Here is a 22095-nt window from a genome sequence, read left to right as displayed (position 1 = left end):
TGTGACATCGTTGATTTTTTGGAATCTATTAACTAGAAACTAGTTCGCAATAGCGCGCGTTTGTTAGTTCAAGTTACGAGTTAACAAACGCACACTGTTGCGACCTAGTTTCTAGTTAATAGATTCCAAAAAATCGACGATGTCGCAACTCTCCTCTGTCACAACTCACATGGAGACCGACGTTTACCTCATAATGGTTCAATCATCATCAATGGCGAATGATGATGTTAATTATGACGTACAACAGTGTATAATTGGTGACCTTACCAGGTACTTGTATTAATAGTAGTTCGACCTGAAATGAGAACTCGCGGTTCGCCAAAAACTCTATAGAGTAGATCCATAGACATCTATTTAACTTAATTTATGGCAGCCGTATTGTAATCCAAATAAGTTTTTGGCAAAAATTTCATTTTAGGTACAAGCTTTTATCGCTGACTGTACTTTTCTTACGACAGACAACTAATACTCATCGAGACAATTCTAAAAACCCCTAACACAATTACGAGTAGGTTACGTTGTTTCATCACAGAGTTCCTATGGCCACCTCCTGTCTCCATCGTCAGATTAGATTTGATTACACACAGACAGACAGACAGACAACAAACGGTCAGGTGAAACTAAATAAAAGATTTTTTTTAAACTTCGTTTTTCGAATCTGCCCTGCAACTTAAAGGATGATATTTTAAAAATACTGTAATCACTGTGTAATATTGTCTTTCTACTTTGCGATGAACTTCAAAAAGGCTGATGGTATCACTAATCTGCTATTTTTAGGGTTCCGTACCCAAAGGGTAAAACGGGACCCTATTACTAAGACTTCGCTGTCCGTCCGTCCGTCCGTCCGTCCGTCCGTCCGTCCGTCCGTCCGTCCGTCTGTCACCAGGCTGTATCTCACGAACCGTGATAGCTAGACAGTTGAAATTTTCACAGATTATGTATTTCTGTTGCCGCTATAACAACAAATACTAAAAACAGAATAAAATAAAGATTTAAATGGGGCTCCCATACAACAAACGTGATTTTTGACCAAAGTAATTTTTTTTTAAATTAAAGTTACAAGACTATATGGTTGGATTTGGGGTTGAACAAAAGATATTAAAATTTTACAGAAACGGTTTTTTTTTCATCTCTCTAGCTCTAAAAATAAAGATTTTAGACCCGGGTCAAATTTTTATTTTTCATTTTTTGATTTTTTTTTGTCCAAATCGGTCCCAAAAAAGGTCTATGTATACGGAAATGCATTAGTCGTTTAGTACTTCGTACTAACGACAGCTCAAAACTGAAGTCCATTTTGCTTTATCTCTTACCGTTTTCGAGATATATCGTTCTGAAGGTACGAATTTACGAAAAAACTTTGCTATTAACTCCATCAGGCGCTGATGACTTTTTGTATGGATATATTGAAATCCGACTCGCACTTGACCGTTTTACATAGATTAATTTTTTTTTTGTAATTTCGGGTTAGTAAGTTCGGGTCATGATTTATATGGTAATCATCATCATCATCATCATCATCATCATCATCATCATCATTTTCGCTTTCAGTCGCCCACTGCTGAGTATAGGCCTCTCTTCGTGTACGCCACTTATGTGTACATGCATTTATGTGTATGGTAATATTTAGTAAGTGACATGGCATAATGTATATTGACATAATCTGTCAAACTGTCAAATTTGTTTTTTTTTGTCAAATTTAGTGTAAAGTATTATATTTTGTCATAGTTTAGTACTAAATGTCAATGTTGGGTAATTTTTTGTAGACTGCATTTCTCATCTTAAGGGCCGGCAACGCACTTGCAGCCCCAGTGATCGCTGTGCTTATGTATTTTTGGGCGAGTTTTTGGGTTTCGTATGGGAATATTTGGTACAAAGGGACGTGTTACAGTGTCCCAGTGTATATTGACATGATCTGTCAAACTGTCAAATTTGACAGTTTTTGTCAAATTTAGTGTAAGATCATATTTTGTCATGGTTAAGTACAAAATAAAATTACTTAAATATTATTATTGAATAGAATAGAATAGAATAGAATAGAATAGGTAATTATATGGTAATCATCATCATCATCATTTTCGCTTTCAGTCGCCCACTGCTGACCTATAGGCCTCTCTTCGTGTACGCCACTTATATACATGCATTTATGTGTATGGTAATATTTAGTACAAAGTGACATGGCATAATGTATATTGACATAATCTGTCAAACTGTCAAATTTGTTTTTTTTTGTCAAATTTAGTGTAGAGTATTATATTTTGTCATAGTTTAGTACTAAATGTCAATGTTGGGTAATTTTTTGTAGACTGCATTTCTCATCTTAAGGGCCGGCAACGCACTTGCAGCCCCAGTGATCGCTGTGCGTATGTATTTTTGGGCGAGTTTTTAGGTTTCGTATGGGAATATTTGGTACAAAGGGACATGTTACAGTGTCCCAGTGTATATTGACATGATCTGTCAAACTGTCAAATTTGACAGTTTTTGTCAAATTTAGTGTAAGATCATATTTTGTCATGGTTAAGTACAAAATAAAATTAATTAAATATTATTATTGAATAGAATAGAATAGAATAGGTAATTATATGGTAATCATCATCATCATCATTTTCGCTTTCAGTCGCCCACTGCTGACCTATAGGCCTCTCTTCGTGTACGCTACTTATATACATGCATTTATGTGTATGGTAATATTTAGTACAAAGTGACATGGCATAATGTATATTGACATAATCTGTCAAACTGTCAAATTTGTTCGTTTTTGTCAAATTTAGTGTAAAGTATTATATTTTGTCATAGTTTAGTACTAAATGTCAATGTTGGGTAATTTTTTGTAGACTGCATTTCTCATCTTAAGGGCCGGCAACGCACTTGCAGCCCCAGTGATCGCTGTGCTTATATATTTTTGGGCGACTTTTTGGGTTTCGTATGGGAATAATTGGTACAAAGTGACATGTTATAGTGTCCCAGTGTATATTGACATGATCTGTCAAACTGTCAAATTTGACAGTTTTTTTGTCAAATTTAGTGTAAGATCATATTTTGTCATGGTTAAGTACAAAATAAAATTACTTAAGTATTATTGTTGACAGATACTGTCAAATGGGATGTTGTTTGACAGAATCTGTAAGAATCTTGAAAGTTGAAAGTTTTTTAATAAATATGGATCTTGCTTACGCAGCGTCTTATGTAGGCGAACATCGCGCGATCCCGAAGCGAAACGGCGGGACGCGGCGCGAGGCGGCTCAATCAATCCTTTGATGCCCATAGAAGTGTCCTATGTAAGCGATCTCGTTGTGACCGCGGTGCGGCGCGATTTGATGAATGCTGATGGTCCTCGTTATTATGCTCAAGGCATTAGTCTTAAATAGTAGGTACTTAAGATAAGGTGTTGTATAGTAATCAAAGTGAATGAGGTTCACTCGGCACGCGTTGATGTCTTTTTAAATTTTGTTTGTTTCATAGGAGTTTCTTTAGGAAATTTTGTTTTTAGGGTTCCGTACCCAAAGGGTAAAACGGGATCCTATTACTAAGACTCCGCTGTCCGTCCGTCCGTCCGTCCGTCCGTCACCAGGCTGTATCTCACGAACCGTGATAGCTAGACAGCTGATATTTTCACAGTTGACGTATTTCTGTTGCCGCTATAACAACAAATACTAAAAACATAATAAAATAAAGATTTAAGTGGGGCTCCCATACAACAAACGTCATTTTTGACCGAAGTTAAGCAACGTCGGGTGGGGTCAGTACTTGGATGGGTGACCGTTTTTTTAGATAATGGTACGGAACCCTTCGTGTGCGAGTCCGACTCGCACTTGGCCGGTTTTTTTCATATTAATGTCTTTATAACTAATTTCATGTCACCCGCACAAAAAATAATCGATCCTATTTGATAAAGTACCTTTATCCGAAGTTTTAAATTTTTAGCTTAAAATAGTTAAAATATAATTTGAACCCAATATAAACTTTGTAATTAGTTTAAAGTTAATTGATTCAATTGTGTTACACAGTTAAGCCATTTCTATTTAAGTTAGATGCATGAAAGTGTGATAGCGTATGCTATAATAGACTTATATGTATACGAATAGAGTAAAATAAATACAATACAATACAATTTCCATGGTTAATTTTTGTAACACAAATGACCCAATTATGTTAAGACTAATCACAGCTTCCTAACTGCGCTTAATTACGTAAGTACAATTCTTATGCAATTCACTCATAAAAAGAATATGTCTTTCCCCTCTTACTTTTGTCCCACGGCAAATAAAGATATGAAAAAAAACATGAAACTAAACCTTAACAAGGGTTAAAGAAAACTATTTCGAGTTAAGCTACTCCGTTTTGATTATTATGTTCATAGTATTTATAAACAAACCTCTTCTAATTCGGGCGGGCAACTGCTGAAATCTACACTGAGCATGGCCCGACATGCTTATGGCCGCTTTCTTATAAGGCAATACAAAACTTAGGAATGGGAGTACAGTCACCACACGGGATTGTTATGCCATTTAGGGTTCTTGCTAAATTGGACATTGTATAGCGTAAGTATTGGACAACCGATTTAGCTAGGACCCTAAATGGCGCAACTATCGCGGAGCGTGATGGTACATTCCTGTAGCGTGCTCGAAACGGCTCGTTCCTAAATGGTGGTAACAGCTGACGTCAGATCGTCAACAGCCCTACTACATCACATGTAACACCCTATTACATCAGATCGTCAACAGCCGTATTGAATGGAAAATAAGTTTTTGGCAAAATTTTCATTTTTGGTACAAGTTTTTATCACTGACTGTACTTTTCTTTCCACAGGCAATTAATACTCATCGAGACAATTCTGAAAACCCCAAACACAATTAGGTTTCGTTGTTTTATTACAGAGTTCCTATGGCCACCTCTGGTCTCCATCATCAGATCAGCTCGATGACACCATAATATTGCATTATCACCTGACTTACGTATGTTTGCAAAATTTCAGCTCAATCGGAAACCGGGAAGGTGATCAAATTTAACTTGCAAGATTTGATTACAGACAACGGTCAGGTGAAACTAAATAAAAGCTTGTAATAATAAAAATGCTATTTTATCTTGCATTTTAATAATGTACTATTTCGTACACGATATATTTTTTTATGTTTACTGTGTTAAAGGTAGATTGCTCATTAAAGTCATTAAACTGTCTATAGAGACTTAACATTTTCTTGTTTTGAAAGTTAAACAATGTTTTATTTAACGCACGTCCCTATTGCTAAATTCATCAATTCAGCTTAGTAATGTCACTACTCGTGACATAAACTACTGAAGTTGTAATGTGGTCACCCTATATTACATAATTATCGCTCTAGAAGCAAAATATCTATTTTTAGATATTATCCAATGCAGGATTTAAGTAGTTCTATTTTCAAAGCGTGAATTAGCACGTTCGTACTAAACAATCCAGTAAACAGGATTGTTTACTGTCGTAGTCGTGTTCAGAACGAAATACAATGAATGCATATAAGAATTATAAGTATCTGTTGTAATAATGTAGTTGCAACGTGGGAGGGCGATAGGAAGGCGGCAGTATCGAGCGTGGGCGCGCCGCCCTAGCGCCACTGAAGCCCTACAGTTCAGTCCGCCGGGAGGCAAGCCGCGCACGCCCGTCGCCGACCGCTGTTCGCCGCTCCGCTGCCGCTCGCGCTCGTCGCTCCGCTCGCGCCCCCGCGGCGCCCGCGCCCGCCGCACCCCCCATCCCCTGACAGCTAGGCGGAGGGCGACTCGCCGGCAGCGACTCGCAGTCGCTTGCCACATTGCCTCGCGGAAAACTGCATACAGATAACACTCTATTCATTCACGCGAATGGCAACGCACGTGCACTGATGCACGTGACCGCGATCGTTACGCTGAACTTATTTGAAAAACGCTCTTTTTATTTCGGTTTTTCGTCACAGACATTGGACAGTTGAACGATTCTATTCAAAGTGTGACTTTGCTAACATGTTTTGTGGCACAAAATTCATGTTTGACGAATAAATTGGGCGGTGCCACGTCTACGTCATGCTACAGGGTAAAGTATTTTTAATAATATTTATCGAGACTTTTAATTAACTAAATAAGATTAATAATATATGTTTTATGGGCGACATGTCTCCTGTGTTAAGAGAAAAAACTATTGCTAAAAATGCATATTCATCATTCGGTAATTAATCATCATGAAATCATATGGTTATCATTCCTTATGAATTAGTTGTTTATTTACACTTATTAATAAATAATGAATAGCGGAGTGCAAAAACAGGTAGGTATTTACATATTTTCATCGCCAGTAATAATAATAACATTAAGTATTTTGATTGGAGCTTTATAAGTGTGTAAGAATTGTCATCTAGTACCTACTTATCTGTTTTTGTGTAGCGCTGTGTGTAGGTTATATAAAGTTTGACATATGAGGGGCGTGGAGGAAAGCTGCGAATTTTTTTTTTTAAATACGCCATTGAAATAGGTTTAGCTACTTTTGATACTTATGAGAAAAGTGACACTAAAAACCATATGACATTAAGTAATAGTAATTTATAACAATAATTTACTTTAATAAAAAAACACATCTAGAATTTTGATGGTTTAGGTCTTTATTCTAAAATTGCTGTTGCTATTTATTGAAAATTAAAATTTTAATAAACAAATTTTGGGGGTGTCGTTCAGTTTTAATACTAATAAAACTCGATTAAAGCGCTGTTATAGAAATTATATTGCACTTAAGTATTTATTTTTAATTTCATAAATATGTACCTGAACCGTTGTCACCAATTTTGTAGGTAGGTATACCTAATAATTAACTTTAACGTAATCTACGGTGCATACAATATAGACTAGATAAATTCAATAGACTATGGCTTAAGATAACGTGGAGGTTAAATATCCCCGTTTTCTTAAAAAAAATCTTATGATTATGTTAGAAATTCCTTGATTTAACTTATAACTTACATTCTAGATTTTTATCTTCTCCTACTATGTAACGAACACTTAAGCCTAAGAATGTACCTACCTATATACATATATTATAAAGTGCAGGCATGTCAATCTACAAGAATTCACATTATGATCGTCATTACATACATCGATCGAAAAATTACAGAATGATAAGGTTTTAAAATAATGTCTATACCTATAATATCTCCTGTTGACCGTCAAATTTACACATCATTCATAAATTCACCAACATAATACAACTGTTTATTTATCCAACAAAAATAAATCTCTTAATCGGCGTTTGAATGTTTGATCACACAGTTCATTTCTTATAACCGCCGGAAGTCTTCATAATAGGTAAGTCCTACATGACACGAGGGTTTTTATGAGCTATAGGGCCTTACGGCCAGAAATCGTTCTTTAGCCGTCCCCTGGAACGTTCAGACAACATATTTTACGAGTAGGTGCCGTTTTGTCTTGATCTAGATCATCGATAAAAAAATAGATTCCGCTATTCTTTGAAGGCGAATGAAACGATTTCATTAAATATTTATGATAGGGCCAACAATGGAAAACAAACGGCCCTGGCGAGGCTGTTTTGTGCTTGTTGGAAACTTAACTTCGCCCAGGGGGCTGACTGAGAATTACGATGGAAGCAAAGGACCATTCGGCAATTTTGAAGAAAACAATAGACATTTACATTTGGGGTAGCCCACGCCCCCTGGCAGTGAATGCGTTATTGCATATACTAGTGCTCTAGTATTCGACATGGGCACTTTATGTAATATAGGTTAAATTTGAACGGCGAAGATTTTTCTGTATTCAAATTTAATCCTTGTCACTTTGATATAAGTGCCCATGTCGAATACTAGTGCAGCGTCGAGCACGTAGACTTATACAAGCTGATTTTTAATTACGTCAATATAACCGGCGCTCTTACTAACTTAAGGTAAATAAATTACTTTGCTATTATGCTATTTTTATATTCGCACCGTTATATGTTGACAAGGTATTCTTTTAATCAAAAAAAATGTTGGCATTAAAACATTAAATATATGTACTTACTTTCCGCAAATATTCATTTTCCTACTTATCCATGCCGTGCTCTTTCACTGATTTAATATTTTCTTAACGGTTCTCTTTGCCTTTTAACTGCAACATTAAATCCACCGGTATAGATAGAAGGATGTGTATTGAAATTGAAACTAAATCAATAAGTATTAGGTATCCGTTCTGAGAATGATTGCTGGGGAATTGCTCTTACAGCGGGGTCAAGTGCAAGCGGTGCGGTGCAACCTTGGCAATATCCTTTGAACTATCTAAGCGTATCGCGGCTTCATTAAGAAAATATTGCAGTAAAATTTTTTTTTTTATTCCATCGTAGTCCCTCGCCAGAGCCGGCCTTGGAAAGAAAAACTCGCTAACTAATTATGAGCATGAGGATAGTCGGGATAGAAATTTATAAAGGTTTCTGCAAGCCTTGTACATATATACCAACATAGAAATATACATAGATAGAAATAAAAATAAAGATAAGCAAAAACACGTACATGATATATCATATAAGTGTCCTAGGATTTCCTATGTTACAGAACCCAGTAGGATGATAATCTTAAATAACATGCATTCGTATAGAGAAAATGGTATCCAACTTATCTTAATTAGGTATCTAAGTGGGTACTTAAGACAAAAGTGAACGATTGTGCGAAATCAGCTTTCCATACAAACGTAGCTCTTATTTTCCTCTCTGGGTACCTAGGTACTTATTATAACACTAATTTGATGTATTTCAATCACACTTATGCCTATGTTTGATTTTTTACCAATTTTTAGTTAGGTATTAGCAGAATTACGAGCATTTAAAAATTTGTATACTTATTTGTTTTTCGCCCCTATTTCTTAATATATTCTTAATATTAAAAAAACCAAACAAGTGTGAGTTGGACTCGCCCACCGAGGGTTCCCTACAAATTAAACTTCTTTTAATTTTTTTACAAATTTATAGTTTTTAGATTATTCCCTGTATTTGTAGTGTAAAACGATATTTCTTGCCAAATTTCATAGTTCTAGGTCAACGGAAAGTACCCTATACATTTTGATTCCTTTGATAATGTCGACATTTACGTTTATTGCGGCATAAACGGCGGTATCTTTTTTACGTTAACTTAGAAGTTTGATTTTTTCACAGCTTGAAATGAAATTATGTTGCAAAAGGTTTCCAAGCATAGAGGCGATACGAACACACTGAAGCGTTGGGTAAAATCTGGTGTTAAACTTTGGCTTTTTCCAACGCTGACGTCGTCTTTTGTGAAGCGTCGAAGTTTTTATCGTGTTTTATTCCTATAGACGAGCATGACCTTTTTAAGAATCAGTGGCGTTGTATGAACATAGGTGTTCATGTAAAGATCTGTAGTACTGTAGTGAGATGTTAAAATAAAACTTTTAGGAGTGATCTTTGCGCCCTTTTTATGCTAATCATAATGCTCTTACTACCCCACCCCAGACTGAGTTGCCATTTGAACTGATAGTCGGCGCATAATAATGGCCACTATACAAGCATCACAGAAACTAGCGATGGGCTACCAAAGTCACCTTTACTTACCTGTAAGGTTACCATATGGTCACGCTATTTTCGTGGTCTATGGTCATACCCATACACGCGTGCGAGAGGGACGTAGGGGGCAAGATAGAAGATAAATGCGCAGCCACCACAGCATCCCTACTGATTATCGCTGGTGACGTATTTCAAGTTAAGAGTGTAATAGATAGGAACACCGAGACGACTATTTATATGAATCGTTGAAAAGGCTTTGACATTTAATTGTACCTTTAGAGGTGTAGGAAGGATGTCGCGATGGCGCGGTCACTCTTGGCGCTAGGAAATGCTCCACTCAAGATTTTTTATGAGAGTTTCATGCGGTTTCTTTACTTAATTACATGGTAATGATATCAGAATAGCAATGTAATGTTACGTGGATTCGATACAGATAGGTTTAAATCAACATAAAAGAGGCTTAACCTTAAAACAGTAATGAGGTATTACTTCGCATAGCATAGGTACTTGGTTGATTCCTGGAGGTTCTCGACCCAGTATAAAGATTTAATGCAGATTCTTTACGTACCCGTGGTAAGAGTTGTCAGTCAATGGTGGAGTTAGAATTTATTTTATACACTTGTGACATAAGATCGAGCTTTGCAAGTCGAGTTCTGCGTTTAGGTTACGATGCTCGCTGAGTGAAGTAGTTAGAAGTTTAACTAGAACTAGAAGTCGTAGAAGTTTAAATAGATAGTCACGGTCGGTCCCTAGTTTCAATTTCTCCCTGTTTATTTAATTTGGTGTGACGTTTAAAACCGAACAAGGAATATTTGAATTACATACAATGCGAGTACGTTGCTTAATACAATATGTTTAAATTCGTTTGCACTGATCAGTGCTTAATGCATACGAAGGGTTAATGCTATTATTTCAATCTAACATTTCACACGATAGGACTAGAGCAGCTCGAAATGATTACTCAACAAATTGTGTCGACACGTACGTGCGTAGGTACATATTTATTGAAAGATAGATAAAGTTGGCGCGGAGAGGCGTGAGTCTGCTCCCGGGTGTTATTTATTCATGCATTGCTGCTTCCTCTCGCACGAGCTGGGGATGCTGGAGGATTGCGATGCCAATACCTACTACTTATAGGTATGTACTTATGTATAAATACCTAAATGCTACAAATAATACAAAATTAATCCAATTTAGAAGTTTCTTAGGCAGGTTATTGATAAACAATATTGACGGATAAAATCAATGTTTGTGCCGCATGAAATGTGTGCGACTGTGACTAATAAAACGACTATTGAGAGCACAAGTCGATATTTTAAATGGCAAGGCCGCATTCTAAGAACCTTTGAGAGTGGAGAATACTTCTGCATATATGCAGTAGGTACTCGTAGCATATGTAGTTCAAACACTAAGCTGCAATGTTAATGGCTGGTCGACGATTCGTGTATTACCACTGCATTTTAGTGGTTGTAAGTTTAAGTATATGTCGTTTTGAAGCTTAACAGCCTGCTTTCAATCGATATTTATTAATTTTACTGATGTTACTGATAAAATTTCTTTCATGTAGGTATACGGTAAAGTAAACGTCTAACAATCCAAAACTCAGGATCTTATAGATAATATAGGTAATCAGAAACCTTCACAACATAAATATGTTTTTCGACTTGTACAGTCAAGGAATTTAAATTCCGACCCATTTCGTACTTTGTCACAGTGACAACCGTATGAGGTCTCTAAGGTTGCCTCCAGAATCTCGCGAACTAAATTGACAGGTCAATGTGCACAAATGATACCACAGTTTGGCCAGTGCTGTTCATATCGATATTTTCAAAAAAGTTTGAATTAGAGAATAACGCGAGAATTCACCGCTAGCGGCGCTACTGTTGCGCGGTCAGTTAAAATGTATCTTTATGTAGGTAATTTAAATTATTTTACAATTGTTACTTGGTATTTCGAAAATTGTGCAATTTAATAATAATAGACACAAGGATATTGGATAAACATATTGTAGGTAATTAAATAAATATTTTATTATATTATTTTATTTTATTTGTTAGGAAAACTTGCAGCTAGAGTAACAAGTTGTGGGTGATAACATAGAAACAGTGATTTTGGCTCAAAATACAAATAAGGCCGACCCAGACGGGGAAATAAGATACTCGTAAGATTTCTCATTTATTTTGTGTGGTGTGGATGTAAAAATTAAATCGTCTCGGTGATCCCTATTGCTTCGATTGTAAAGAAGACCAGTCCCTAAACGGGACATTCAAGTTGACAATTAGGTCAGAATTTAAATACAGTCAGACCAAAAAAAGTCTGCAGCGAATTTTAAAGGCCAACGCAGTGCAAGTATTATTTTAAACGTCAAAATTCTATGAAATTACGACGTATTAAATAACAGTTGCACTGCGTGGGCTATCAAAATCGCTGCAGACTTTTCTTGGTCTAACATTAATTATCGATCAATCTCATCTAGCGATTACGTTGTATAAAATTAAAACACCAATTTTAGATTTAAGGCGACTACCGCGAGCTCTTGATATAAACAACTTGCCCCCAAAACCTGCATATTAAGAGACAACAGGAGTGGTCATATCTCCATACAAACGTACTCTACTGTTTCCTCCGTGGGTTTTGATGCTAGAGCAATGATTTTTTCAACACCGATTAATATTGTCAATATATGTGTCGGACCGTTATGCTTTTTTTGATATTTTGTTTTTTTAAGGCGCTAGAGCCTTTCAAAAATGGCCAAAATGGCCTCATTGACTATACTGCAATGAGACGCGTAGTATTCAAAACTGTTATCAATTAGCCAAAAAAGCAAAACGGTCCGGCACAGATAATATCATAATCATTTAATTGGTTAAGTTTTGGAGGAGTAAACACTAAACAGTCGAGTACGAAACCTCGATTTTTGAGATTGTTACGCAGGATTTTTCGCCTTGTCCTTATCGCACTAGTTTTAGGAGCCGCTTCCGTTAGCGAGCTGAGTATATTTACCTAAAATATTTAAAACTCAGCTCCGGTTTCGTCTTAACATTGAAATTTGTCAGTTTCACATCCACACCTCCTGATTTGATTGGTAACAACGTCACAATCTTACAATCGAATCAAGCTCTTTTCTCGTCACGTTCATACAAATGGAAATCGTTTGTGACCCCTTTACTCGTATAACTATCACATGGGTAGTAAGTGCATCTTACTTATCGATATCATTTTATCGACATATACCTCTGACTATTTTTTCTTTGCTATTCCTGGTATCATTTTATTTGTCAAACTCATGTCAATTTAGTTCGCGAGTTTCTGGAGGCAACTGTAGCGGCTTTCATATTGATTGTCACTGTGACAAAGTACGAAATGGGTCGGAATTTAAATTCCTTGACTGTACGTGAGTGACCCGTTTATATAGTAATATTTAATTGTCTGTGTCTCACGGAAGTTTTGTTATTAAAATAAATATGTTTGGTAGGCACACATGTCCAAGACACTTAGTGTAGAAGTTGCTGTCAATAAATACCTATTTCCGTGCGCACTGACACAAGGTGCCTCTCTTGCAAGAGGCCCTATCGCTCAAATATGCAATAGCGATAGAGAGGTAGCTAACGCAATTTCGAGCTTGGTTGTTCGAGGCAAGTAAAGCGAGATACTTGGCTAGGACAAACATTCAAAATTTGTACAAAGTGGCCACAACATGCGTGTGGTTCTCGTTAGTCGCTGTAAGCCACGCGATTTTCCAGCACAAATCCAGCTAGGTTATTAAATCCCTATGACTCATAATTTACAATAATCAATAAATCGAATAGTCAAAGTCTCCTACGATTATTTTCCCAAATAGGAAAAACCTACCTAACAATCCATCATTGTGTAGGTAGGTCTGTAAGATACATTCAACAATAACTTTCGTATTTTCAAAAATTAAAATGTGCTTTGAAGTTAAATGATTTACTTATACTTACACTCGGGTGCAAAGAAATGGGGCTGAGAATATATAGAGGAAAAGTTAGCTATCACATAGTATTAAATGTTTCGCGGTCACGTTTATAGTTTTTACAGAAATTGAAATAATGTCAAACAATCAGAGATTGTACGATTTTTTTGCACCAGAGTGTTTTTTTAAACAGGCTAATTACGAATAGACACCGGACACCCTTTAAATAACTAAATGATTTAAAGTTCAGAATGTTTAAAATACTTAATTTAAATTTGTTATTCCCCAAGTATAAAAATCTTAACTTATACTTACTTATGAAATAACTTATTTCATTATATTATATGTATTTCAAATAACGTATTGATGCTCTATTATTTGTCTATGTCTGTATTTGTATGTTTGAAGAGCTTACGTGGCACGCAAGTTTGTTACTTAGAAACCACCAATGAATCCCTTTCATTTCCAACCTTTTACGAAAATGAAAAGCCAAGATAAGACGTTTTCGTTGTCGCGTAGTAATTTCTGATTCGATACAGAAGTGAAAACTATGCGTGCACGTATTTTTGACACATTCACTGCCCCCGACGCACATGTGCGTTCACCGTCATACAAGTTTGTTCCTAGGCCACGCCCCCTGGCACCAAATTTCTGCAAATAACTCCCCACTTCATTATATTTGACACTTAATATTTTATTAATTAGTAGTTAGTTTGGTAGTTTGGCGATGGCTGTTGTTGGCTAACATGGAGTGAAGCTTATGATTTTCATGTTCCAAATAGCTCTACGTAGTGAGTTAAAAATATCGCGCTCTTACTCAAAACCACACTGTCTTCTTGTATCCTTTCAGCACTGATTTTATTGATAGGTTTTCTAGAGTTCATTTGGCACTGTCAAAAGTTCACACCACATTAAGTCCTGACTGGTGGTTTTGGCCTCCTGCCATGGCTCTACGATCTATTCAGATATTATTTTTCATCGCTACTTTCAAAAATGCACATTTGGCTTCAGTGAATACTTGGATGCTGCATTGTATTATAACAACGCTTCTGAACTAGTTCTTATAGAGACACAGACTTAATGTGAACTGGTTTAATGGAAATAGCTCAAGTAGCAGCTCATGTCTTAAATACCTACTTAATTTTTATTTATACCGCTACTTAATCCGTAATTTACAAGTGTTGAGAATAGTTGTAGTTCTGCTACACACTTGGATATACACACGTATATGAATGACAACTAGCTGATTGTAACTGTTCCTAGGTAAATTAAAAATAAAGGATGACGCCTCGGCCCGGGTACGGCCCGGTCTAGCGTGAGTCATCATTAACGTGTTTCCGTTAAGTATAAATTAAAGTTAATTAATTTCATCATTACCTCAGTTTTAAATCAATCTCGGAATCAGCTTCCAATATTTAATGTGCAAATTGTAACGTTACGAGCATTAAGAGACCTATTTTTTTTGTTACTGACATACGACAGCATTAGAATTAATTTAATAGGTTAACAAATTCAAATCCGCAATTACAAATTCCCTCCCTGCTTAATAAAAAAAAATAATCGCGTAAAATAGTATTTCATATTATTCTGTCCAGTGCGATGTAGATATTTAATCAAATAATCATAGTTAGTCGTACCTATACTATACACTAAATGTAGAAGACACGAAGAACCGTTTTAGACTTTGGAACAACAAGAAGTTGGAATAAAAATAAATACCTACAAATCCCAGTAAAGTCCGACAAGTTAAAGTGTTCGTGCCAAATTGAGCTAAGCGTGACGGAGCGAGCGCATGCTGTTAGTCACTTCCACACAACTTAGCCTCTTTTTTACAATTTGACCTACTTAGAAATGTCCATAAACTGATTTCGTCGTAACCCAAAAAAGCGGTTTCATTGGTAAATCAACCTTGTTTACATTTACATTATTAAGTATTTAGTTAAATATTTTTTTGTATTATTTGCTCAAACCTAACGAATGTCGACTTTTCTAAATTTTTTATCCGGGGATATTTTATTTTTGTTAACGGATCTGGCACAGTTACGTAATAACCGTTCCGCTTATGACAGAATGCTGACCAACCAGTGAACGATAATTAGGTATAATGTGCAGTGCCTGCATGCATTGTGGCGAATTACTGAAACGGAGTGAGTGGGATGTGGTCTGGCGAGGTGCCACGCCGCCGCCGCCGCCGCCGCCTGCTGTCGCAGCTCGGTAATGCATTGCCATTAAGCTATATTGTATTTAACTGTTATGTATTACAGTCTGTTTGTAACAAACACATTCACTGCTATTTTTATCTAGTGACTGAGGTCCGCTAACGTTAACAAAATAAGGAAAATATACGAAAATCGATTTTTTCACTTATTCCAATAATATACAGTTTCGCACCAAAGGTCTAAGAAAAAACCACAAACCAGATCAACAATAAACAATTGGAAATAAAAAATAAAAGATGACGCAGTGTGAAAAGTATAAGGCAGGATCCGCAGGATAATAATTAATATTCTTTGCTACGGTCAAATGTAGCAATTAAGGCAAAATATGAATGTTAATGGGCCTGATATTAACACGGAAATGGGCGAGGGAGTGCCACCGCTGGCGAGGATTGCGCCCTATGCTGATAATATGTATTATATCCGGGACCGGTGTCTTATAACGAAGGCAGTCTTAAAATTCAACCTGACAGTAGAGACTAGAAAATAAAACAGTAGATCTGTGAGCGGTAGACCTCACGAACCCCCATTACTCCGCCATTTTAAAGAAAAATACCAGAGTAGGAGCGACAAGAAATCCATCGTTAACGAACATGTTCACAAAATTTCTCAAAATCGGTTGAGTTGAGACAGTTTGATGGAGACCTGCCTCAACGTGGCGGCGGTGCAGCTGTTTAAGTGGTTGAAGCTGATAGGATTTTCAATAGAATAGAATAGAATAGAATAGAATAGAATAGAATAGCCGCTTCAGATCCTAGCTGGTGGCGTTTATGTGGAGCAGACAGAGTTCACCACATTCTTAGGGTTTCAAATAGACCGCAAGTTGAACTGGATGACCCATATCAACCAGTTGTGTGGTAAACTGGGAGCTGCATGTTTCGTCGTTCGCCGTCTTGCGTGGCTTGTAATGTCGTAAGAAGTTGCTACTTTGCGACAATACATTTGGTGTTGCTGTGTGGCGCCGAGATGGTTAAGGGCGGGCTACGCATTTTCCGCCTACAAATTAAGAGCCATGCGGTGTGTGGCGCAGGTAAGCCAGTATACCTACCTCCGCGAAGGCGTAGTATTAATAGGCGTATTTGTACTTTAAAGAACTGGGTATACTGACTCTGCCGTCAATCATGATTCAACAAGTCACTATTTAGTGTACCTATACCAATCCGACCCAATATAAAAATTCGCCGACTTAGTCCGCACACTACTAAACCCAAATCTACTTTTCCCAGTAAACTTTACTTCGAGCCAGGAAAGCGTAGACTTGCAAAGTCCAATAAGGTGACCCACATACCATTATGTGGGCACCACTGTTTACAATAGGCTGCCGGTCCGCAATGTTACAGAGTCAGACTGAAGACATGGCTTCTCCAGCACACATTATACAGCTATGACGATATTTTTAATGTTAAGCTTTAGTTAAGTCAAAGTGACCGTAGTCTTCATTACATTATTGTTATTATACTTAAGTACCTACTTATTTCGAATAGGTACTTATGCAATCGAGCAATATAAAAATTGACATGTAATGTTATAAATATTGTGAATAAATTTTAAATAATATGAATATGAAATGCGACAGAGTAAAACAGCAATACGAAAGCATTTTTGGTCAAGCCTTCTACTCATTATTTTCAGCTTTAGCTCTGATTGGTAATTCATAAAGTTCTATATTATTTGGCTGGCTGCTTAATCGTTACATACATATTTAATTATCATTTAGTGGGGGAAAGTGGTCAACAACAATTACACTAGTGACTCAAACAGAAAAGAGAATCCCACCAAAAACATTCTGTAAAAAACTAGCCAAGTCTCGATGGAGCTGCTTGTTTATCTCTAAAAAGTAATGAAATCTAGACAAAGTCGTGCCAAGTCTAAGGTTCCTTACTGCGATTTCTTTATTATTATAGTTAATGTTGTGTGACTTGGCCGTTGAAGGGTACACAAGGGTACAAAACCAGGTGCTCCATGACACCATTGCACCAATCTGCCATTGTACCAAAAAGAAGTGTTTGTTTCAGGCTCGCCCATACATAAGTATTATTGAAATAAGTAGTGTATTTATAGGGGTTCTGGCGCACTTTAGGTAAATATCTTTTGGGGCCATTTCCGGGGTTGTTTTGCATCGATAGATGTTCTGTATCACATGCGATGTACCTCACCTCATGGGCAATTGAAAGAGCTCACTTTGAATATATGTTTCCATACAAGATTGTTTGTTTATTAAGGTAAATGTAAGACGACTACCTCAATTATAGGTATTTACTCATATGTTTGGTAGGTATGTATTTCTGCACTTGTTTTGTTATCAGTACATGTTCCGTGTTATGATATCTTTGTGGTTTTCCTGTACTCGCGGGCAATTATAAAATAATTAACTTCGAATACTTATTTCCATATCAGTTGGTCCGTTTTTGTTGCGTTCAAGTGTACCTTTGTTTTAATCAAATATAGCGTGGGAGTGATTTGACCTATTCTGTTATCAGTTACTACAGCATATTTTATTCGCTATTATCTAATTGCGTAATTAGGTCACTTATTCCTCTATTTGCATCGGATGTGTGTTTTAACAATTTATTGTCTTCATTATTTTATAGACCAGCAAACACTGCGAACGTTTAAATTAAAATAAATAGTAAAAATGGATTACGCTATTAAATTATGTGTTAGATTATGGTTCAACAACGATGGCATTACCTACAACTATAAACGTGCAGGGGATGGAACAGAAAATAACATCCTCTTCATTTCGAGCGTCGAGGCGCTCGCCCCTGACATGGACATTAACAAATGGTGTGCGGCGCGGAAGGAGCTGAAAAAGATTCTGGAGGAGCAGCTAGCTGAGCATCCGGCAGTGACGTTGCACTCGGATTACCACGCGGAGGGGATCCTGCAGGAGATATTAGTTAAATATCAAATTAGGACATTTCTTGCAGTCCCGTGCAAACAAACAACAACCATATGGAAAGAAGGGGCCATATGTTTCATGGAAGTGAAAAATCCCCTAATAACGAAGAAACTCTTATGTGTTTGTAGACTGTTAGTGGGTGTGTTGTGTATAATTAAAATAAAAGCGTAAGAGTTTTTTTAGCATTTATTTATTTTATAATGTCCCCATGCTAAGGTTTTGATACTGTCATCTAAGATGAATCTCTTTTCATCTCTACCACAGAGAATTTTTTTCTTTTAATTTGAGTAAACACGTTATGCTTATCACTAATCAAGTTATACAAGTCATCATACAGCGGTTTTTGGCTTAAATCTAAACATTTGTAATATTTATTAAAATTTAATCGCCTGACAGCAGCAGCGCTAACACCTTTATTCTTTTTAATACACTTTCTTTTATTGTCTTTGGTGTATTCGTCTAATACATAAGCATACATTTTCGATCTTAATGCTACAAATTCTCTCACAATTATGCCTTTGTTTTCATCTTTCATTACGCCTACGACTTTTTTATTTACCTGTGGTAACCCATATACATTATTTTCCGGAAGGTCTGAAGTGTCAAATCTACTTTGTAAGTCTGGCTTAATGTCTTCATAAAAGTTCTTTGTTTTTATATCATAAACAAAAGAATCGGTGTCTGTGTATAACAGCCTCACATTTTCACCATACTTAGGTAGGATATAATCATAATGAAAATTGTACATTAAAGTTTTACTTAATTCTAGCACGGTAAAACCAACATAAATGGGTTTGTTATAGACAATTCTAGATTTCTTTAACTGCACTGCCACTAGCTCTTCGGAGAAAATAGAAGCGCTGTGGAAGTTTGGTTTTGAAATATAACGTTCAAGGCCATATTTACATTTTCTTTCTGTTTTTACACTGTTCCAACGGGTACACAACTTAACATCGACCCTTTTTTCAACATTTTCAATTGTTTTTCCAAATATAGAGTTATTCATCAGTTTGAAAAAATCCTTTTCAAAAGTGTTTTTCGCCTCTGTTCTCATTTGGGAATTCAAATCAATGTATGATCTTAACCAGGGTGATTGATTGAAAGTGAGTACTCTGTGAATTTTCTTACATATCAAACCTTTTTCAATACACTGTTTGAGGTTAGCGCAGTGTATGACGTAGTTGAATTTGTTATCTAAAGTAAGTAATAACTTTTTAACTTTGCCCTCAAATGGTATTTTTGTTTCGGCACAGAAAGGATAATCATTGTGATAATCATGTAATATGGATGGATACTCTAAGTCAACTTCTAATATATATCCAATATCAGAATCTATCTCATGTGACAATACATCAAATTGCTTAATCTCTTCTTCACTCATCCACCTGAAGTTATTGATTGGGAGTGGGCGTCGCATAGCATCGCCGTAAAGATTGTTTATATCTAAATATATGATAAAACTGCTATCCTGGTTGACGTCATAGTCTTCCATAAATTTATTATTAGCTTTAGCGTAACGATTAGACGCCTGGCTAAGACCACCTCTAATACCTTTCTTTATAAATTGAATAATTTCGTAGTCGGTAAGCAATTCAAGACATACTTTAGTATGCTTTAACATTGCATCCCAACTCAAACCTGGAGCTGTGACATATTGGCAAGGATCTAGTTGGTAAGTATCTATACACACCTGACGAAAGTTTTCAAAGACTTCTGCTAACAGCAAAACATCTGTTTTGAGGTATAGATCAGCGTACTCTCCGAGAGACTTTATGTTGAATTCGCGCCATACATTCTGCGCGTGTTGATAATCTTCAGTGGAGACGCGCGAGTCGGTGAGTTTATTATAGAATGCGGAAGGCTTGGGTAATGAAGTTTCTTCTAACTTGCCCCAGTCGCTCACATACTCATAAGGGAAAACCCCTTTGCGTGTTAACAGTTTCATATGTTTGTCTTGTTCGCTTTGATCGTGAGACGGCAAGAAATTCGGTAGTATCTTGAACTGTTCGCGTGAAAGGTTTTTGACTAATTTATCCAAGCTACTCGACATAAATTTATACGAGTCTATAAATCTTAACGCGTAATCACCAATTCGCTTATCGATTGAAATGTATTTTTCCTTGTTGATGGGGATGCAACCCAAGTTTCCATCGGCCTTGGCCAATTCTTTAATGAACAAATGGCAATCGTAGCCACTCAGATTATGGAAAATGACCGGTATAAACTTTGCTATTTTAAAATTTAGATTACACGCGTTATGTGCTTTTCCCCTAACTTCACCTGTCAAGTGACAATGATCAGTCACGTGAACCTCATCTTTTTCTATTGTTTTACTGCAAATGTGGCAAATGTTGGGGGCAACACCCCCATCATCCGGGCTATTATTCTTTATAGGTATGACTTTTTGCAAAACTTCTATAATCCTCCCCGCGTCTTCATAAATGCATTGTATGAATCTCTCGACACAGTCTTCACCGCGATAAATAACAAATTTTGATTGGTTCTTATCAAAATCGCAGTGAAGATAATAAGAAAAACTACACGGCACGTGTTTGTGGGTGTTATAAGTAGTAGCGGTAGTATCACTGTTTCTATCTAAGGGAACTAAAATTGACTCAAAGTCAGCATAAATTACGAATGGTACTTTCATCATATTTTTAAAGTTTTGAAAGCGCAAGATCTTGTCACCTTCCTTAGGTAGCTCTATTAGCGAATGTCCACAACCAATCGTCTTGTGAAGTTCAAGTTTGTTTTCACTCGGGAAGTGTTGTAGACATCCGCGGCACAGCCAAATTTTATTTTCAGATCGAGTTATTTGCGAGCGCACTAAGCGAGATAAGTTCTTGATCCAACAATAATGCGACAATGTCCCCTTCTCATAATACAATAAATCCACATAACGTTCATAAGATACTTCCGAAATTCTTAAAGGTACAATTATCAAATCTCCGCCGTCCTTCTTAGAATTCTTTTTCTTAGAGTCAATACCGTACACATTCACACTGATCTTGTTTAATTTTTCAAACTTTTTGATACCTAAATGGCAAACCGGGAGTTCTATACCGTTAGTTTGTAAAACGTCCTCATGGCGCGGGTAGGAGGAGGGTCGATCACAACTTTTTTCCACGGGATATAGGGCGCTAACAACAGCCCAAAAAAAGCACTTATTGTCACTATTTTTCACATTAACACACGCTTTTTTCACTTGCACTGCTTTCGGGAGGGGTATGTATGATGATCCTTTGAGCGGTTGGTATTTGTTGATGTTGACTTCGATAAACTCAATTTTTTTCAAGCGACCACCCGCTGTCACGCTCTTGAAAATCTTCGCACTTTTTTAAAATGCATAAAGTGATATGTTCATAGAACGATGGGAAATCTACAGCATCCATATGTAGAGACACATTTTGAGTATTAAATGACTTCAAATCACGTATTATTTCCCCTTCAGGGTTGGTCTTCATAAAAGTACAAAATAGTTCCACGTTCACTTTTACATGTTTGTGGATTTTTAATTCGATATCAATCACTTTCTTTATCGTATCTT

The 22095-nt window shown here is 36.5% G+C and overlaps 2 protein-coding genes across 7 annotated transcripts in view; one reads left to right on the top strand and one right to left on the bottom strand.

Moving 5' to 3' along the window:
• The window catches only part of LOC134678852 (uncharacterized), a 208179-nt gene that overhangs the window by 55441 nt on the left and 130643 nt on the right, over positions 1–22095 (bottom strand). The window lies entirely within an intron of this gene.
• Positions 5754–22095, top strand: part of LOC134678856 (CD82 antigen-like) — a 92677-nt gene continuing 76335 nt past the window's right edge. For 4 of the 6 annotated variants that reach the window (XM_063537572.1, XM_063537570.1, XM_063537571.1 and 1 more), the window contains exon 1: positions 5755–6040. The gene's annotated coding sequence lies outside the window, so the exon portion shown is untranslated. Of the gene's footprint in view, positions 6041–22095 lie in introns of all 6 variants that reach the window. The other 2 variants (XM_063537568.1, XM_063537567.1) reach the window with 1 other exon arrangement.

The sequence above is a fragment of the Cydia fagiglandana genome, chromosome Z, assembly GCF_963556715.1.
Source record: "Cydia fagiglandana chromosome Z, ilCydFagi1.1, whole genome shotgun sequence".
NCBI classification, from domain to species: Eukaryota; Metazoa; Arthropoda; class Insecta; order Lepidoptera; family Tortricidae; genus Cydia; species Cydia fagiglandana.
The sequence above is the reverse complement of the archived record's forward strand: the minus strand, read 5'-3'. Positions and strand labels throughout refer to the sequence as shown.